At 39.6% G+C, this 17,047-nt stretch overlaps 1 protein-coding gene across 1 annotated transcript in view; it reads left to right on the forward strand.

Moving 5' to 3' along the window:
• LOC122808703 (endothelin-converting enzyme 1-like) overlaps positions 1-17,047 on the forward strand; it is a 1,298,251-nt gene that overhangs the window by 276,947 nt on the left and 1,004,257 nt on the right. The window lies entirely within an intron of this gene.

Raw genomic sequence — 17,047 nt, forward strand, 5'->3', positions numbered from 1 at the left:
CCTTCATGATTAGGTGGGCTATATAAAATGTTTTTCTAACCACTTTGGCCACGTGGTTGTCAAATGAGAGATTGCTATCAACTTGGGTCCCCAGGTCCCTAATTACTTCTTCTGTACTTAATGGATTACCACCTATGTGGTAATTTGTGGGCACTTTGTTTTTGCCAAAGGGGATGACTATACACTTTTTGGCGTTTAGCTTGAGGCCATGGCTCTGGCACCAGTTGTCTGTTTCTATGAGGCCCTTTTGGAGGATGCTTGTGTCGGCTGGAGTGTCGATTATGGCGCCCAGTTTGCAGTCATCTGCAAACTTGGTCAGCCACAGTCCTTACGTGTTGGCCTATACCTCCGATAAATATATACCTAACAAGAGATGTCCCAGGAGTGAGCCTTGTGGGACGCCACTTGTAACTGGTTTGGAGTCTGACATGGCTCCAGCAATTCTAACCATGTGGGTTCTGTCCTTGAGCCAGTTTGCAACCCATCTAGTGACATCGGGGTTTATATTTAAGCTGATCTATAATACCCGAGCGGGGTATTGTATCGAAGGCTTTTGCGAGGGCCAGGTAGGCTGTGTGGACCACCTTCCCCTCGTCAATGGCCTTAGTGAGTGTTCCAAAGAAATCAACCAGGTTTAAGAGGCAAGATCTGCCAAAGCCAAACTGGGTAGGATCCAGTGTCTGTAGGTCCCCAATATCTTTATTTATGAGATCCATGATGATCCTTTCCATAGCTTTGCAGACCAAGCTAATCAGGCTTATGGGGCGATAGTTTCCAGGATCCGTTGAGGCACCACCTTTGTGGAGAGTGACCACTGTTGCTGTACGCCACTCTTTGGGTACATATCCTGTAGTAAGGCTGAGATTGAACAGTAGTTTTAGGTTTGAGTTTAGCTCTTCTTGGAGTTCATTTAGGACTCAGCCCGGGACACCGTCTGGTCCCATTGTTGCTGTGTTTTTTGCTTTGGAGAGGGCAGCTCTTACCAGAGCATCTGAGATGTCAGGGGGGCAGCACTCTGATGGGATAGATATTTGCCCTTTTGGTGGGGAGGGGGGGAGAAGTTTGCACTGAATCTGTCAGCTAGGATGTTGGCAATGTCTGTGGGTTTGATGTATTTTTTGTCATTTTGGACTAATTCTGAGCATATCTGGGAATTCCCACCCAGGTTCCTAACATAACTAAAGAAAGCCTTGTGATTATCCTTAGTGTCCTGTGCAATTTTTCTCTCAAAGCTGGCCTTAGACGATTTTATGACTGCCCGTAGTTTTTTGCTAATACTGATCAGAGATGCCTTCCCTTTTTGGGATTTTGCTCTATCATGTAGTAGCTTCCTCCTTCTATTGTATAGTTTGTTTATGGCTGGGGTCCACCAGACAGGACGTCTGCCTTTGGAGGATTGGGACTTGGTTTTATTTGGGATTGCATGATTCATGCATTCCTGAAGGTGTTCATAAAATGCTTTTATAAAGGATTCTGCGGTCTGGGCCACATTTTCCACAGGCCCGGGGGCTTTGAAGGATTCCACCTCGGTTTTGAGGAGTGTGAAATTTGCATTACAGAAGTTTTTCACTGTGGTTTTCAGGGCAGGGGGTGGAGTCGGGATGTGAATATCCAGTGAGATTAGTTTATGGTCTGATCTTACCAGTGAGTGATACACTTCTGGTCTGGAGCATAGAGCCCCCATGTTGGTGATGATCAGGTCCAGTATGTTTTCCCCTCTTGTGGGAGTGGTAACAAGTTGTTCCATAGCATTTGAGTTTATAAATTCTAGGAACCTTTGGGCTAGGGTGTTGGAGCTAGAGTAATGCTCCCAGTCTGTGTTTGGGTAGTTGAAGTCGCCCAATATAATGGTGTTTGGAGAGACCTTCATGTTTTCCAGTGTTCTCAGGAAGGCCGAGTGGGGTTCCTGGGTTTGGGAGGGTGGTCTGTAGCAGGCTATAAACTGGAAGGCAGTTTTACCCACTGTTAGTTGCACATGGATAGTCTCTGATGCTTCGTGCTGTGCCACCAACCTGGAGGTGTGGGTATCTTTGACGAATATTGATACTCCCCCTCCTTTTGTGGTTCGGTCCAAGTTTTGGGACCGAAAAGCATGGTATGAAGTATAACCTGGTAGTGCTGGGGTGCTCACGGGAACCTTGAACCAGGTTTCTGTTACTGCACAGATATCGATGTTCTCCATGCTAAGGAGAGTTTTGAGTGCGTGCATCTTTAGGTTTAGACTTTTGGCGTTGAGTAGCATTAGTCTTAGTTTCTTATCCCTTGTGATACCTATGGAGGTGGGTTTGTCTTTTGAGCCTTGCCTAAAAAAAGGCAGTATGGGTGTAGCAAGAGCCTTTGCCAATTTCCAAAAGTCCAGGGGTGACAGGTGCAAGCCGTCCCTAGTGAAGCATCGTGGCTTGTCGAGCATGTCATCCCAGGCTGACAGGCATTGGATCCCCATTGAATGACACCAATACTTAAGCCAGTTGTTGAAATTGATCATCTTGTGTTCATATTGTGGCATCATTCTTGGTGAGGGTAAGATGCTACTCAAGGTCAGGGTCATACCAGCCTGGGCTACATGCTCAGAGAGCTCCTCTATGTCTCTTTTCATGTAGTCCACGAAGGTACATTTCAGGTCATTCACACCAGCATGGACAATGACTGAGTCATATTTGTACTTTGCCTTGGAGTGACCAGAGTGCTTGTGTTATGTGGCGGATCCTAGCGCCCGACAGGCAGCTCACCGTGACCTTCTCCTTGTTCAGCCTGGTGAGCGGGACGTCAGTGTGCCTGACGATAGATCACCTATTACAAGTGTATCAGGTGTGTTGTTTAGCCTTAAGGGCTGTGACTGTTCGGCACACCGGCTTTGTGAGCTATGTGTTGTACGTGTTTTGTTTTGGGGTAGCGGTTGCTTGGGTGTCTGCTTTGGAGGTCTCTGCTGCTTAGGCAGATTTTTATTTAGAGCCTCCGAGTATGTTTTTGTGTGTTTATGTGTTTGGTTTGCTGCATGGTAGGTCTATGTGAGACTGGAATTGTAGTGAGTGTGGTTTCCTTCTCCTCCTGACTGGTTATGCCAGTACTGAGTTGAGAGAGCTTAGCCTCCAGTATGGCTATATGGTTGCATCTCTCACATGTGTTGGAATTTGTTGGGAGGAGGAGAGGGTTGTCTGTGTACATGAAGCAGTTGTAACATTGCCTCAAGATTCCCAGATTCACCAGCTGGACCGGAGAGGAGATTGACAACTGACCTTTGGACATGCTAGAATAGTATTGGGAATTCCTTTATAATTGAAAAAAAAGGGCTAATGGGGAACAAGGTACTCAAAGGGAGTTTGTGAGGGTGTAGTGCTTTTAATTTTTTAGTGCTGACTTATATAATTGTTTTAGTGGGCAAGTGCCAGATAACTTAAATGCAATGTGTTACAGGTAACGTAAATGCAAAAACGACAAACAGTAACTTTCTTTCAAGTGGAACAAGGAAATAAGTACAGTAAGCAATGCAGGTATCACTAGGGATCCGCAGAAGCGCTGAAAAGCCATGTTTTAGGTGGAATTAGTGTTTCAGGGAAATAACAAGCATACAAACAAAGCTAGATTCAGCAGGCCTGGATCTAGTCTATGCTACAGCAAACAAGGTGTACCAGTTTCAGTAAGAAACAGTTCAAATATGCAGGCACTATAAGCCTTTAACCAGAAATTCCCAGCTCAGAATGGCAGAGTCCAGCCTCTCCTCCCACAAGAGTGCAGACCACGAACCTTCTTAATGTAAAATAACTGGCCTGAAGCCCAAGTGCTTAAACCAGAACTAATATACTTTTAGAGCAACAGACACTGAGCCCTCAAACAGCAGTTCCCAACTTAGAAGGATGTAAGCTACCTGTCCTGCCACCACAGTGCAGGCCACAAACCTTCCTAATGTAAAACAACTGGTCTGAAGCCCAAGTGCTTAATCCAAAAGACTTAGAATGATAGCTACACTTTAATCAAGTTACTACCAAGCAGTAATAAATACAATTGAATACTTTAAAGAATGCCTGGACTAGTGCTCAAGTTATACAAACAAAGCTAGATTCAGCAGGCCTGGATCTTGTCTTTGCTACAGCAAACAAGGTGTACCAATTTCAGTAAGAAGCAGTTCAAATATGCAGGCACTATAAGCCTTTAACCAGAAATTCCCAGCTCAGAAGGGCAGAGTCCAGCCTCTCCTCCCACAAGAGTGCAGACCACGAACCTTCTTAATGTAAAATAACTGGCCTGAAGCCCAAGTGCTTAAACCAGAACTAATATACTTTTAGAATAACAGACACTGAGCCCTCAAACAGCAGTTCCCAACTTAGAAGGATGTAAGCTACCTGTCCTGCCACCACAGTGCAGGCCACAAACCTTCCTAATGTAAAACAACTGGTCTGAAGCCCAAGTGCTTAATCCAAAAGACTTAGAATGATAGCTACACTTTAATCAAGTTACTACCAAGCAGTAATAAATACAATTGAATACTTTAAAGAATGCCTGGATTAGTGCACAAGTTATACAAACAAAGCTAGATTCAGCAGGCCTGGATCTTATCTTTGCTACAGCAAACAAGGTGTACCAATTTCAGTAAGAAGCAGTTCAAATATGCAGGCACTATAAGCCTTTAACCAGAAATTCCCAGCTCAGAAGGACAGAGTCCAGCCTCTCCTCCCACAAGTGTGCAGACCACGAACCTTCTTAATGTAAAATAACTGGCCTGAAGCCCAAGTGCTTAAACCAGAACTAATATACTTTTAGAATATCAGACACTGAGCCCTCAAACAGCAGTTCCCAACTTAGAAGGATGTAAGCTACCTGTTCTGCCACCACAGTGCAGACCACAAACCTTCTTAATGTAAAACAACTGGTCTGAAGCCCAAGTGCTTAAACTAAAAGGCTTAGAATGAGATACACCAAGCAGTAATAAATACAATTGAGTACTTTTAAGATGACGCAAAAGCAAAATAAAGTAGGAAGAAACACAAATACAGTAAAAGCAGATACATTTTTTTTCAGAAAAGTAGCAAAAACAGTAGTAAAAACAATTCACATGCAGTGTAAGCTGGCACACTTGAGTATGTAGCAATATTAGTCCATACACAGTTTGAAAAAATGTAATTAAATTAAAAAGGACTAAAAGCAAGTGCAGAAAGGGTTTATTAGGTAGAATGCGGTAAAGAGATGGGACTGGGGGAGTGTCCTAGATCAAATCTAGAGTGGGGCAGGCAGTGCAAAAGCCACCAAATTTAAACTACAACCAAGAACAGGGAGGGGGGGGGGCAGTTTCAACAGAGATGTGAGGAATCAGAGTTCAAATTATAAAACCAAAAAAATATATACTGATCTCTGTATATTTGCAGAACAGTAAGACAACAGATATCTAAGCAACAATTTAGCTCTATAATACAGAATAATACAGAAAAATATACTCTGCTCTATATATTTGCAGATAGTCTTGTAAGGCTGTCTCTCAACACACAGGTTCCACTTTAAAATGTTAAAAGAGGCAAAAGCAAAATAAGCTAATAAAGTAGGAAGAAACACAAATACAGTAAGGCAGATGAAGTGCAAAAAATGTTTTTTTTTTTTTTTTTTTTTTTTTTTGAGATGGAGGAAACAGAGCAGATTAAGATACTATAGGGGAATGCCCTTCCCAAGTGCTCTCTCTGTACACTGCAGAGCAGATGGGACTGGTAAGTATCCAAAATCAAAATATGATCTCAGTGTACTCAGTTGAGTGAGCGAATGAGATGGGTCCAGGAGGAGTGTGCAAAAAGAGATTTACAGCAGGGGCGGGCAATTCTAAAGCCACACAAGATTAACACCACAACAAGAAACAGGGAAGGGGGATAGGGAACTACTGCAGAGATTCAGAGAAACACACAATATTTACTGAATACAAGACACAATATTTACTCACTCAAATCTTAAATAAGTGCAGAAAATATACTTAAATCAGCTTATGTCCAGTTGATGTATGCAGAGAAGTCTCAGTAGCCAGCAACTCGATTTAAAATGATTATTAAATCAGCTTATGTCTAATGACAAAAGTTTGAGTGGCCTTTTATGGTTGAAATCTTCTGAATTGGGCAGTTTTGTAATTATTGCTTTATACGTTTTGTTTCATTGCTTACTAGAAAAATGTTAAACTATAAATTTAAAACACACTCTAACAAGTGTTGTTGTATTATACAAGGAATATAATTTAATACTATCAGGAAGGTGGATCAAAGAACTCTAGCATGCTTGCATGGTCCTAAAAATGTCTGCAAGGAGGCTATGATTTGAAAATAGCCCAAAGGTAAACTTTATCCATCACGGGCCGCATACATGTTCTTTCCATGCTGTTTTAATGAATGTGAGTTTCAAGGGCAGAGAAGTTATAATGCTAAGTCTGTTTTCATAGTGAGATTATATTGTCTTGTTTAGCAAATGTCTGTCAAGTGTTTGTGCTTTATAATTTGAAATAAAAGTTTTAAATTAAATCCAAATATCTGTAATCATTGTAGAAGTAAAGCAGAAAAGAGTATGCACACTGAGAGGTAGGAACAGTGTTTATGGTAACTGGGCAGAACTAGCCAAGTAATGAGACACTGTAATGGCTGCGGGGGCATGGGCTTTGTATGGGAGGGGGGCCCTCCCATCCATTACCTTGTCTAGGGCCCCATTTGACCATGATCCAGCTCTGGTTAAGAGGGTTCATGAGAAGGCACTGATATTTGCTTTATGACTGAAAAGTGGATGGGGAGATTAGGAGGAAGGCACTGAAAAAAGTGAATGCAGATATCTTTGACCACATGGTTTGCAATAAACTTGGGACTGAGAAGCGACAGGATATCAGAGGAAGGATGGTCCTATAATACGTCTAACTTTATTTTGAAAAGGTAGATTACTACTGCTGTTGAAGAGAGCATTATTTAGCAATGTTATCAGCTATGTTGCAGTCACAGTTTTAAAATTGTATATAAAAATAAAATAACAGAATTAATAGATCCTCATAATTTCCAGTATCTGTCCAGAAGCAGCCAATGAGAAGAAGATTGAGTTTTAATAATGTAGCAGCCTGTGTTTGAAAACTGACCAGCAAGGTCAACATCACTGATGGAGTTCATATATTGTGGGAAGGGGTACTTGGAAATGTTTTTTAGAGTAAAATCTAGAATAACCTATGAGAATGAGAAAATGGAGGGTAAAGGATCTGAATGAGTAAAAAGAGTAGGCAGGGCAGTAATCAGTAATAATATCTGATAATAAAAGAGTGTAGTGAGAGTGGTAAGGATAATTAAGCACGACTTAATCTAGGAACAAGCGATTATGAGTGTATTTGTTCAAGAATGTACCACCTGTCGAGTCTCACAGTATTTAAGCAATCGTGTGCCTATTAGATAACTAAATTCTGTGCCCTCAATTAGGATAGAACTAGGCTTAAATAGAGAAGACTTTATACTTTAACAGGTGGAGGAACTCTTTTCTTTGTCTTTCTTTGCTTTTCTTTTTTTTTTGGGGGGGGTGGGAGGTAGAAAGAGGTAATTCATAATTTTGTGTGGATCCCCCATTTTGACTTCATAAAATTAGCATGTTAGCATCTAGAAGGTGAAGGAAGGTATAGAATGAGAACAGTGGTGAATGACTTGAGATTTAATAAAACGATTAACCCCTCCACTTTGATACTTGATGTGTCATTTCTATTGAAAGAAAATCATTCTAGATTGTAATGAGAGATGCTAAAGTCAGAATTATGACAGGTCTCAACAAGTACATCAGAGCTGTTTAAAATTATCCACACACCAGACTGAGCAATCTTGTTTGTCAATATTGCCTGGATTTATTAGTGAAATGTTTATATTGCTTTAGTGTTGGGAGTTTAAAGTAAGTAGACATGGGGAGGGAAAAAGGGAGACTGGGTTCAGTTCTTATGGCAAAATAAGAAAAAGTGCTATATAACAGTTTAGTTTAAAGATGCAAAACAGGTTTAAGTATTCTTCTTCTTCTTTCGGCTTTTCCCGGTTAGGGGTCGCCACAGCGGATCTCCTGTCCGCTCATGATTGGCAGTGGAGTTTTACAGTGTCGAGTTGCCAGCCCGGCACCCAACCTTCCACAGAAGGCACACACATGCACACACTCACACCTACAGCATGTCTTTGGGATGTGGGAGGAAACCGGAGCACCCGGAGGAAACTCACGTGACCACAGGGAGGACATGCAGACTCCCAAAACAGGTTTAAGTATTAAAACTCAGAAAATGAGTCTAATTTGATGGCACAGTTGGAAAGCTTCACTGTGCACTACCTGTGGTCAGTCAGAGTAGGTAGCAGCGGACAAGCTGGAGTGGAGGGAAGGAAATCCCTTTCAAATTCAAATCCTTGAAATCTGGATTTCATATTCCTATCAAACCCAATGAATTCCCCTGAATTCAAGAAAATGTAAACCACCACACTATAACAGAGTGTAAACAGCTGCACAGATGCAACTGTACCCTGTAGGAACAACTGCAGGGCAAACCCAGAAACAAACCCACATGGGTGGAACCATAGCATCAACAAGCTTTGAAATAAAAAGAAAAGGAAAATAATTTTTTACTAAAAGTAAGAAGAAGAATTCCCAGAATGTTGGAGCCACTGTCATTGAAATAAACAGAAAGCTCAGGAGCTTAATAAAATCCACCAAAGCCAAGTTTGAGGCTAAAATAGCTACCCAAGCCAAAGGCAATCACAAGGCATTTTTTAGTTATGTTCATAATCCCCAAAGTACAATACAGCAGTGCTGTGAACTAATTGCGAATGATGTTCCCTACAGTGAGGCTGGAGATATAGTGAACACAGTGGCCTATAGATGTACCTCTAACTTTACCCCTCTCTCTCCTCCATGATTGTCACTGTTGAAGTGACACCCCAACCTTATGTGCAAAAATGGGAAAAAGGGGTTGTGGATGGATGGCTGGATATATCCGAAACTGGCTTACCTCCAGCTGTCATACAGGACCAAGTCCTAAAAGTGCTATCAAAAGCTAAAAATACTGCATTGATAGGTCCTGACAATATCCCAGCATGCATTTTGAATAGCATGAAGCACAACTTATCCACATCCCTAACAACACTTTTCAGTCTCAGTCTCCATAAAGGTTTTATACCAAGTGAATGGAAAACAGATACAGTCATTCCCCTGCATAAGGGAGGACCTTCCACAGACACAGACAATTACAGACCCATAAGTCTGGCTAGCCTGATATGCAAAGTCATGGAAAGACTTACCATAGGATAATAAAAGATTACTAGGTTGTTAACCAATACCTAAGATTGCATATAGTGATAACCGATCATGTCCAGGAGGGTTGTCGGCACTCCCCAGTAAGAATTTACAGTGCCCCATCCACTCATGCAGGTTCCTCTTGAGCAGTGTCATAGAGGTGCTCTGTTTGACATGAACTGGTAGCCTGTTTCAAAGACATGGTAGTCACTGGGAGTTAAATCTGTCCCTCCAACATGTTCTGTTTAAGTTGCAGGCCATATTTAAATTCCTGGAATGGGTAGCCCTATACCCATTTGATTTATGGATATGCAGTAAGTTCATTAGGTTTGGGTATTGGGTTCCTCTGTAGGCCAAGCATATGTCTCCCCCAAGAGGTCTACATGATATGTAGTATAGTGACAGGGACTTTAGATGGTCCGTGTAAGGCACATTTTGGAGGCCCTTGATCTTCTTTGTTAGAAACCTCTGAGGTCTCTGTAATTGCTGCAGGTGCTTAGTACGGCACATAACCAAATTGGGTGTTATACTCAATTATGAGCCAGATAAGTGCCGAGTATGAGGGGGTTATAACTTCTTTTGCTCTCAAGATGATGCCTTTACTAATCAAGTGAGCTATGTAGAAAGCTTTCCTGACAACGGTAGACACTTGGTAGTTGAAGTTATAGTTGCGGTCAACCTGTGATCCCAGGTCCCTTACCACTTCATGGGTACTTAGGGTATTGTTGATGATTTGCTAGTGTGAAGAGACATTGTGCTGAAGGGAATGGTGACACATTTCTTTGCATTCAGTTTGAGACTGTGACTAATACACCAGTTGTTGTCACCAAAGAAATGGATGAAGGCAGAGTGGTGCATACAACATAACTCAACCTAGCCAAAGCTTTTGATACAGTTCCCCACTCAGGCAAAGTATAAAAGTTAAATAAACTGGGAATAAATCCCTATGTCACCCACTGTATTGTCAACTGGCTAACAGATAAGATGCATATAATCAAAATAGGGGAAGTTACCACCACAACAAGACCGGTTACCAATAGAGTCCCCCCTGGGTTCTGTGCTGGGACCTCTCATATTTGGCATCTACTTTTCTGAAGTAAAAGGCAATACCAAAGGGCTCTGACTGACTAAGTTTGCAGTTGACTGCAGGCTAGGAGGAGTCATTAAATCACCAAATGATTTAGCCATCCTGCAAGAAAGTTTATAGGTTCATAGGTTAGTACTAGGCTAACTTTCTTTGTGGGCCATTTTAACCCTAGCCATTTACCCCATCTGAGAATCAAACCCTGGACCTTGTGTTTGTAAGGTAAAAACCTTAACCAGTATGCCAAATTCCCATCAAATAAATATCTCAAATAAATAACTGATGCCAAAATCATGGCCTGAAACTAAATGCCAAAAATGCATTACTGTGTCCTTTGGGAAGTCATCTACCCAAGGTAACTACAACATTGACAGTATACCCCTTGAGCTGACCCAGTTATTCAGAATTTGAGAACTTATATGGACATTGATCTGACTTTTGACCAATATATGTCTATCATTGTAAGAAAGTCCTACTATATTGCACAGCTTATAAACAAAGGGATTTTTTCTAGATCTAGGAATGTCATTGTCCCCTTTTACTCAGTTGTTGTTAGGCCAGTCATTGAATATAATGCCCCCTTTGGCATGTATCTGCCCAGATGCATACAACAAGGCTTCAACAACATGTCCTAAATAGACTGACTCAGAACCTAGTCAGTATGCTTAGTGTCTTACAGAATGCTAAGAGGTGGAGATAGCCCTTTTCTGGCATAAAAGGCATCCTTTGACCAATTACTCATGGATTTACTGCACATCAGCAAGTCAAATTTCATCAGAAATACTTGGTGTAGCAATCTAAACATCTTCTGCAACATCAACAGAACAGTTTAGAGGGGCAGGTATATCTCGCAGAAGATACCTTTGCTGTGGAACAGACTCCCCATCCACATAAAACAAAGATCATCCCCGCTCCATATTCAATTGCAACTTAGATCTGCGACAGAAAATATATCCCAGAACTGTACCTCATAATATTAATGGACATATACAGCTCCTAAATGCTTTAACCCATGCATGGGTCCCCTCAAATTATCTATGGTGTAATCCCAGTTAGTCTCATTAGGGGTAGCATATAATTATTGATCATAGGATGGGTAAGGCCAGTCTATGACCAAATGGGATAAGTTATTTTGAGGACATAAAGGAAAATTGGCTACGCTTAAAATGGCCTGCAAGGGCAGCTAGTCTAATAAGGAGGTAAATGTAAATATTTTTTTTTTATTATTATTACTAATTGTTTAACACATTTCATGATATAAATTGTATGTTATATTATGGAACAGTTTTGTATATGGTGCAGTCAAAGATATTTTAAATGTGAGGGGATTTTTCATTGACTGTTGTAAAAAAGTAAACAAGTACTTTATCTTTGTTGTAGGAAATATATCCTTTACATTATAACAAGATAAGAAAGGTTGGACAAAAGCAAGTTTAAATAAATAAAGTACTATGATCTCAGGCTGCTGAGATGCAATGAGATATAAAAGTGTACTGAATACATGCAGAATTAAGATAATAATTTCCCTTGTTTTTATAAGGGTGGATGTTTTCATTTATGTCTGTGGCTTAAGTTATAATTCTTTTTTTAAGCAAACAGATTTGAAAAATAAGACAAAATGATGAAAGGCACAATGAATTCTAAGTTTCTTGAATTTGCAATTATATTGGCTTGTTTTATCCCAGTACTAATGCTCTCAGTTGGATACAAGAAGTCTGCAGTTGAAGCAAGTTGACCAAGTGAATTCTGTACATTGCGTACTGAGTGAAATTTGCTGTTTTTTTCCTTATTGCTGACTACTTTTACATAGAGATGATCTGTCTGAGAGTGAAAGCAGTTAATCTTGAGAGATGTGACCATTTTCTGTTGACAGAAATGCAAGTAAAATGACAAGAAGATCAGTGAAAAATAAAGTTTGACATTATGGAAAGTGAATAAAGGATATGTATAGTGTAAATGCCACCTTGTGTCTCCCCTGAAAAGAGGCCACTAGCCTAATAGGACTAACCTGGTTAACAAAGACTAAATAAAATAAAATAAAATAAAAAATAAAGTAGCCTTCCTAGCAACCTTAATACTTTAATGTGTTTAAAAGAACATTGCATAATGTAGTTTTATTTAAAAGTAGCCAGTACGCATTTTCTTAGGGCCAAAACTTAATGTTTTCAGAAAGCATCAAACTGTTTTTCACATCAGAGAAGGGGGATAGAGATAGGAAACAACAGACAACAATCTGTTTAAGTGGGAACACATATTGTAACATATGATTCAGCATGGGTAACCTTAATGTGCAGCTGCTGATTTAGGGTAGTTATTCTTAACTGGAGAGATAAACCTTCATTTATTAAAAACGTACATAGTTTTGTGTGCTTGTTCTAAGTAAATAAGGGATGGAGTGTTCTGCAATATATGTATGCATGTATGTATGCATGTATTTATTTATTTATGTATTTATTTATTTTGTTTGAGGGTTATCATTGAAGTCTTAAAATATGACATAGGTTCAAATGTAGATAAGAATATCACCAGCAAAATATTAGTGTGTGTGTGTGTGTTTGTGTATGTAAGGCAAAAGTTCAAAATGCAAGTTTTCATAAAAATGTTATGTGTAATAGATGAGAACAATAGCTTTTTTCACTGTGGCTACGATATCCATATTATCTTGGAAGGTAAATGGTCTTAAAGACATAGACAAAAAGGAAAGAGTATTAAAAATTATATTATGAAATGCAGAGTGCAAATAACAATGCTACAAGTGACACATTTGGAAGGAAATATGCATGTGAATTTGATAAAGAAAAGATTTCAGGATGGGTATTCAGCAGAATATAAGGGAAAAATGAAAGGGAGATTAATAATACTGATTACTAGAGTGGATCTGCTGTTATGCAGCTTAAGAAAATTTTGGGAGAAGTAATTAGCTTTCAGCAATGAATATTGCTTATAGGTTGGGACATGAACTTGATTTACAATAGTGGGGATGTAAAAGGGAAACTATAACAAAAAAGGGCAGATTTCTGAAGAAATTAATAAAAATATTTGGTATGGAAGACATGAGTTTGGTAGTAGGAATGCCACATAATTTACTTATTATTCCCATAGGTATAAAAATTGAGCTAGACTGGATAAAAAATATATTTTACAGGAGCATGTGCATTTAATTAAAAATGCTGATGCGTGTACAATAACTGTTTCAGATCATGCTGTTATAAAAACTAAGATAACAATGCTGAACAATGAAGTACAAATTGAGGACACAGGCAGTCCCCCTACCTGTTAAAAAGAGAGGAATTTAAGGAATGGGTAGTATAAATTATTTAGGAGTTATCAGGGAAGGTTGAAATTTCTTCGATAGTGAGTTTGATAAAATGAAAATGGAGTTTATAAACAGGTCAGAAATAAAATAGAAACATATATGGTTAAGAAGTAATAGGAGTAATTTAGAGGCGATGACAAAGGTTAAATTATTGCAGAATTAGGGGAATCTCACAGAATAACAAGGGGAGCAACTGCAGAGTGCTAAAGAAAAAATAAGGAAGTATTTGGATAATATGAATGAGTTTATAAAGATTGCTGTTAAAGCAGTTTTTTTTATTAGAACCCTAGCATACAAAAACTTTTAGCACGACAACTTAGGCAACAGAAAGTAGAAAGGATTGTCATAAAATTTAGGGGAGCCTATGATGATAAAAATAACCAGAGATCCTGTAGATGCATTAGAGATATTTCAGAAATTCTGTGAAAATTTGTGTAAAGCAGGGGAGTGTGGAAACCAAAAAAGAGCACAAATAGAAATATTTATGGAAGACTTAATTATGCCAAGGTCAGAAGAAGATGTGGCTGAATAACTAATAGTTATGATAGGGGGAAATGAGATAAAAAGCAGCGATATATACTCAATCTACAGGGATGGCTGCAAGAACACATGGTATTGCTGTGGAGGTTTGAAGTTAGGAAGGAAGAAAGTGATAAAGATCTTGTAGGTTTTGTTTAATACTATTTTAAAAGGAGAAGAAGCACAGCCATCTTGGAAGCAAGCTGCAGTGGCTGTATTAACCAAAGAGAGCATATCTAAACAATCCTATCTTGGTTTGTGATTTACTGTAGAGTTGACTGGTAAGAGAAGTTTTATTTGAATTTATATTTTATTTGTTATCACTGTTTTTCACAGTTTGTAGGTAGGAAGGGATAGCTTGTTAACAAGATTTACTTTGATTCATATTTTGTTGTTTTACCGTTAATTTCACTGTTGGTTGTTAGAAAGGGATAGGTTTTAGACAGGCAAATCCCAGGGGACCTAGACAGCTATAAATTCACACAGACTGTAGGGAAGAAAATCCAGAGAATATCTAAACAATCCTACCTTGGTTTGTGCTTTATTGATCTTTACTGTTAAAAAGAATTGCGGCTGCGAGTGATAGTGAGCAGAAGCTACTGCATAAAGGAATTACAGCTTTTGTCTGGCTTGCAGAACTTGTACAGTTGGAACAACTGTACTGTACTTACTTTATTATTTAGTTGTATATTGCTTGTGTGATTTTTGTCATAGAAGTTGATTTAAGTTCTCTTTAAATTCTGTGGTTACTTATTTTGATTATTATTTTCTTTTACAACATTTTATTTGTTTGAAGCTGAATATGGATTCCTTAAATGAGTTTGCAATTAATGATTTGCTAATGCACAAATATCTTGTACAGTGTAATAAATGCTATGCATGTTTAAAGGTAACAGCTGATAACACTGGTGATCAGTGTTCCTTGTGTCAAAAGTTGAATGATTTGCTTACAATTGTTAGAATTAAATCTAGACTTGATGATGATTGCTATTGTGCAATTGGCACGGCTTGGAGAACATTTGTTACATATATTAATGACTGGACTGGTGAGATAAATACTTTTAGGCAAATAACAAATATAACACATTTAGGAAATGATGCATCTATTGTTTGAAAGATCATTCAACCCCAATGAAACAAGACGATGCCCCTGACAACTTTGGAATTCTGGATGCAAGTATTCAGCAATCTGATGATTCAGATTGTTTAGAAGGAAACAAAAAATAAAGAAAGGAAGAAGTTCACAAAAGATAACAAGGAAGACAAATTGATTAATGTCTGTAAAGTAAATAGAATACATGCTAAAAAGGACACTCGTTTGTTATGTAACACACAAGGTACAGGGAATGATAATATTTTTCTATCAGAAAACCTTCAGTCTACAGAAAAAGGCATCAGTTTTCCAAAAGAAAAAGTAGTAAAAAGAGGCAATGGGCAGGTGAAAAAGAAGAAATCAAAACTGAACATAGAAGGATTGAAGAATATTGCTGTAAGAAAAAAGAAGAGAAAGACAGATGTTGACTACATGGCTCAAGCACTGGAGTTACAATGCCAGCTGGATGAGAATTTAATACACAATGAAAGTGGGATTAATAAGACTAATGGTGATAGGTTCATAGGTTCATACTAGGCTATCTGCCCGAGGGCATTTACAAGCCTAGCCCATAGTTTTGTGGCTTACGCCACCCCTTTAGTTTGGAGAAACTATGCCCATTATTTTGCTGTGCCTCTGTCGAGCAGTGACACTGAGGTAATCCTTGGGGTATATCTGTGATCTCCCATCCATTGGTCAAGATTCCTCTTGAACAAGGCCAGCGAGGTGCTCTGCCTCACATATACCGGGATTTTGTTCCACAGCATAGGGAGTCTTTGGGTGATGAATCTATCCCTCCAGCACGTCCTATTAATAACCGTGTTGAGGTTTAAGTCTCCCGCCCTTGTGGCTCAGAGGGATCTAGATTTTTTGAGGTGAAGCATGTTCATCAAATCTGGGTTTGACATGGCCTTGTATGTCAGGCACAGGTCACCTCTGAGCAAGCGGTAAGCAACTGAATAGAGCTGGAGTTCTTTCAGTCGGGCAGCATAAGACAGATTTTGGAGACCCTTTATCCTTTTGGTGAGGAACTTTTGTGGCCTCTCCAGCTGCTGCAAGTGTCGGGTCAGATACATTTCGAATGGGGCATTGTACTCAATCATTGGTCTGATGAGTGATGAGTATAGGGAGACTATGACCTCCCTTGATCTAGATGTGAATCCCTTCATGATAAGGTGGGCAATGTAGAAGGTCTTCCTAACTACTTTAGCAATATGAGTGTCGAATGAAAGGCTACTGTCAACCTGGGTCCCCAGGTCCCTGATAACTTCTTCTGTGCTCAGTGGATTGACACCTATATGGTAGCTAGGGGTAACCTTGTTTTTCCCGAAGGGTATGACTATGCATTTCTTGGCATTTAACTTTAGGCCATGGCTCTGGCACCAGTTATCCATTTCTGTGAGACCCTTCTGAAGGATATCTGTGTCAGATGTGTTTTCGACTCTGGCCCAGTTTGCAGTCATCTGCAAACTTTGTCAGCCATAACCCTCCTGTGTTTGCTTGTACTTCAGAAAAGTAGATGCCAAACAAGAGTGGGCCCAGGACTGAGCCCTGTGGGACACCACTTGTGACAGGCTTTGAGTCTGACATGGCGCCAGCAACTCTGACCCTGTGGGTTCTGTCACTCAGCCAGTTTGCAACCCATCTTGTGATGTATGGGTTTACATTTAAGCTGATGAGTTTTTCAATGATACCCGAGTGGGGTATTGTATCGAAGGCCTTAGCCAGGTCGAGGTAGGCTGTATGGACTGCCTTTCCCTCATCAATGGCCTTGGTGACTGTTTTGAAA

The sequence above is a fragment of the Protopterus annectens genome, chromosome 8.part0 (assembly GCF_019279795.1).
Source record: "Protopterus annectens isolate FY-2018-M chromosome 8.part0, PAN1.0, whole genome shotgun sequence".
NCBI lineage: Eukaryota > Metazoa > Chordata > Ceratodontiformes > Protopteridae > Protopterus > Protopterus annectens.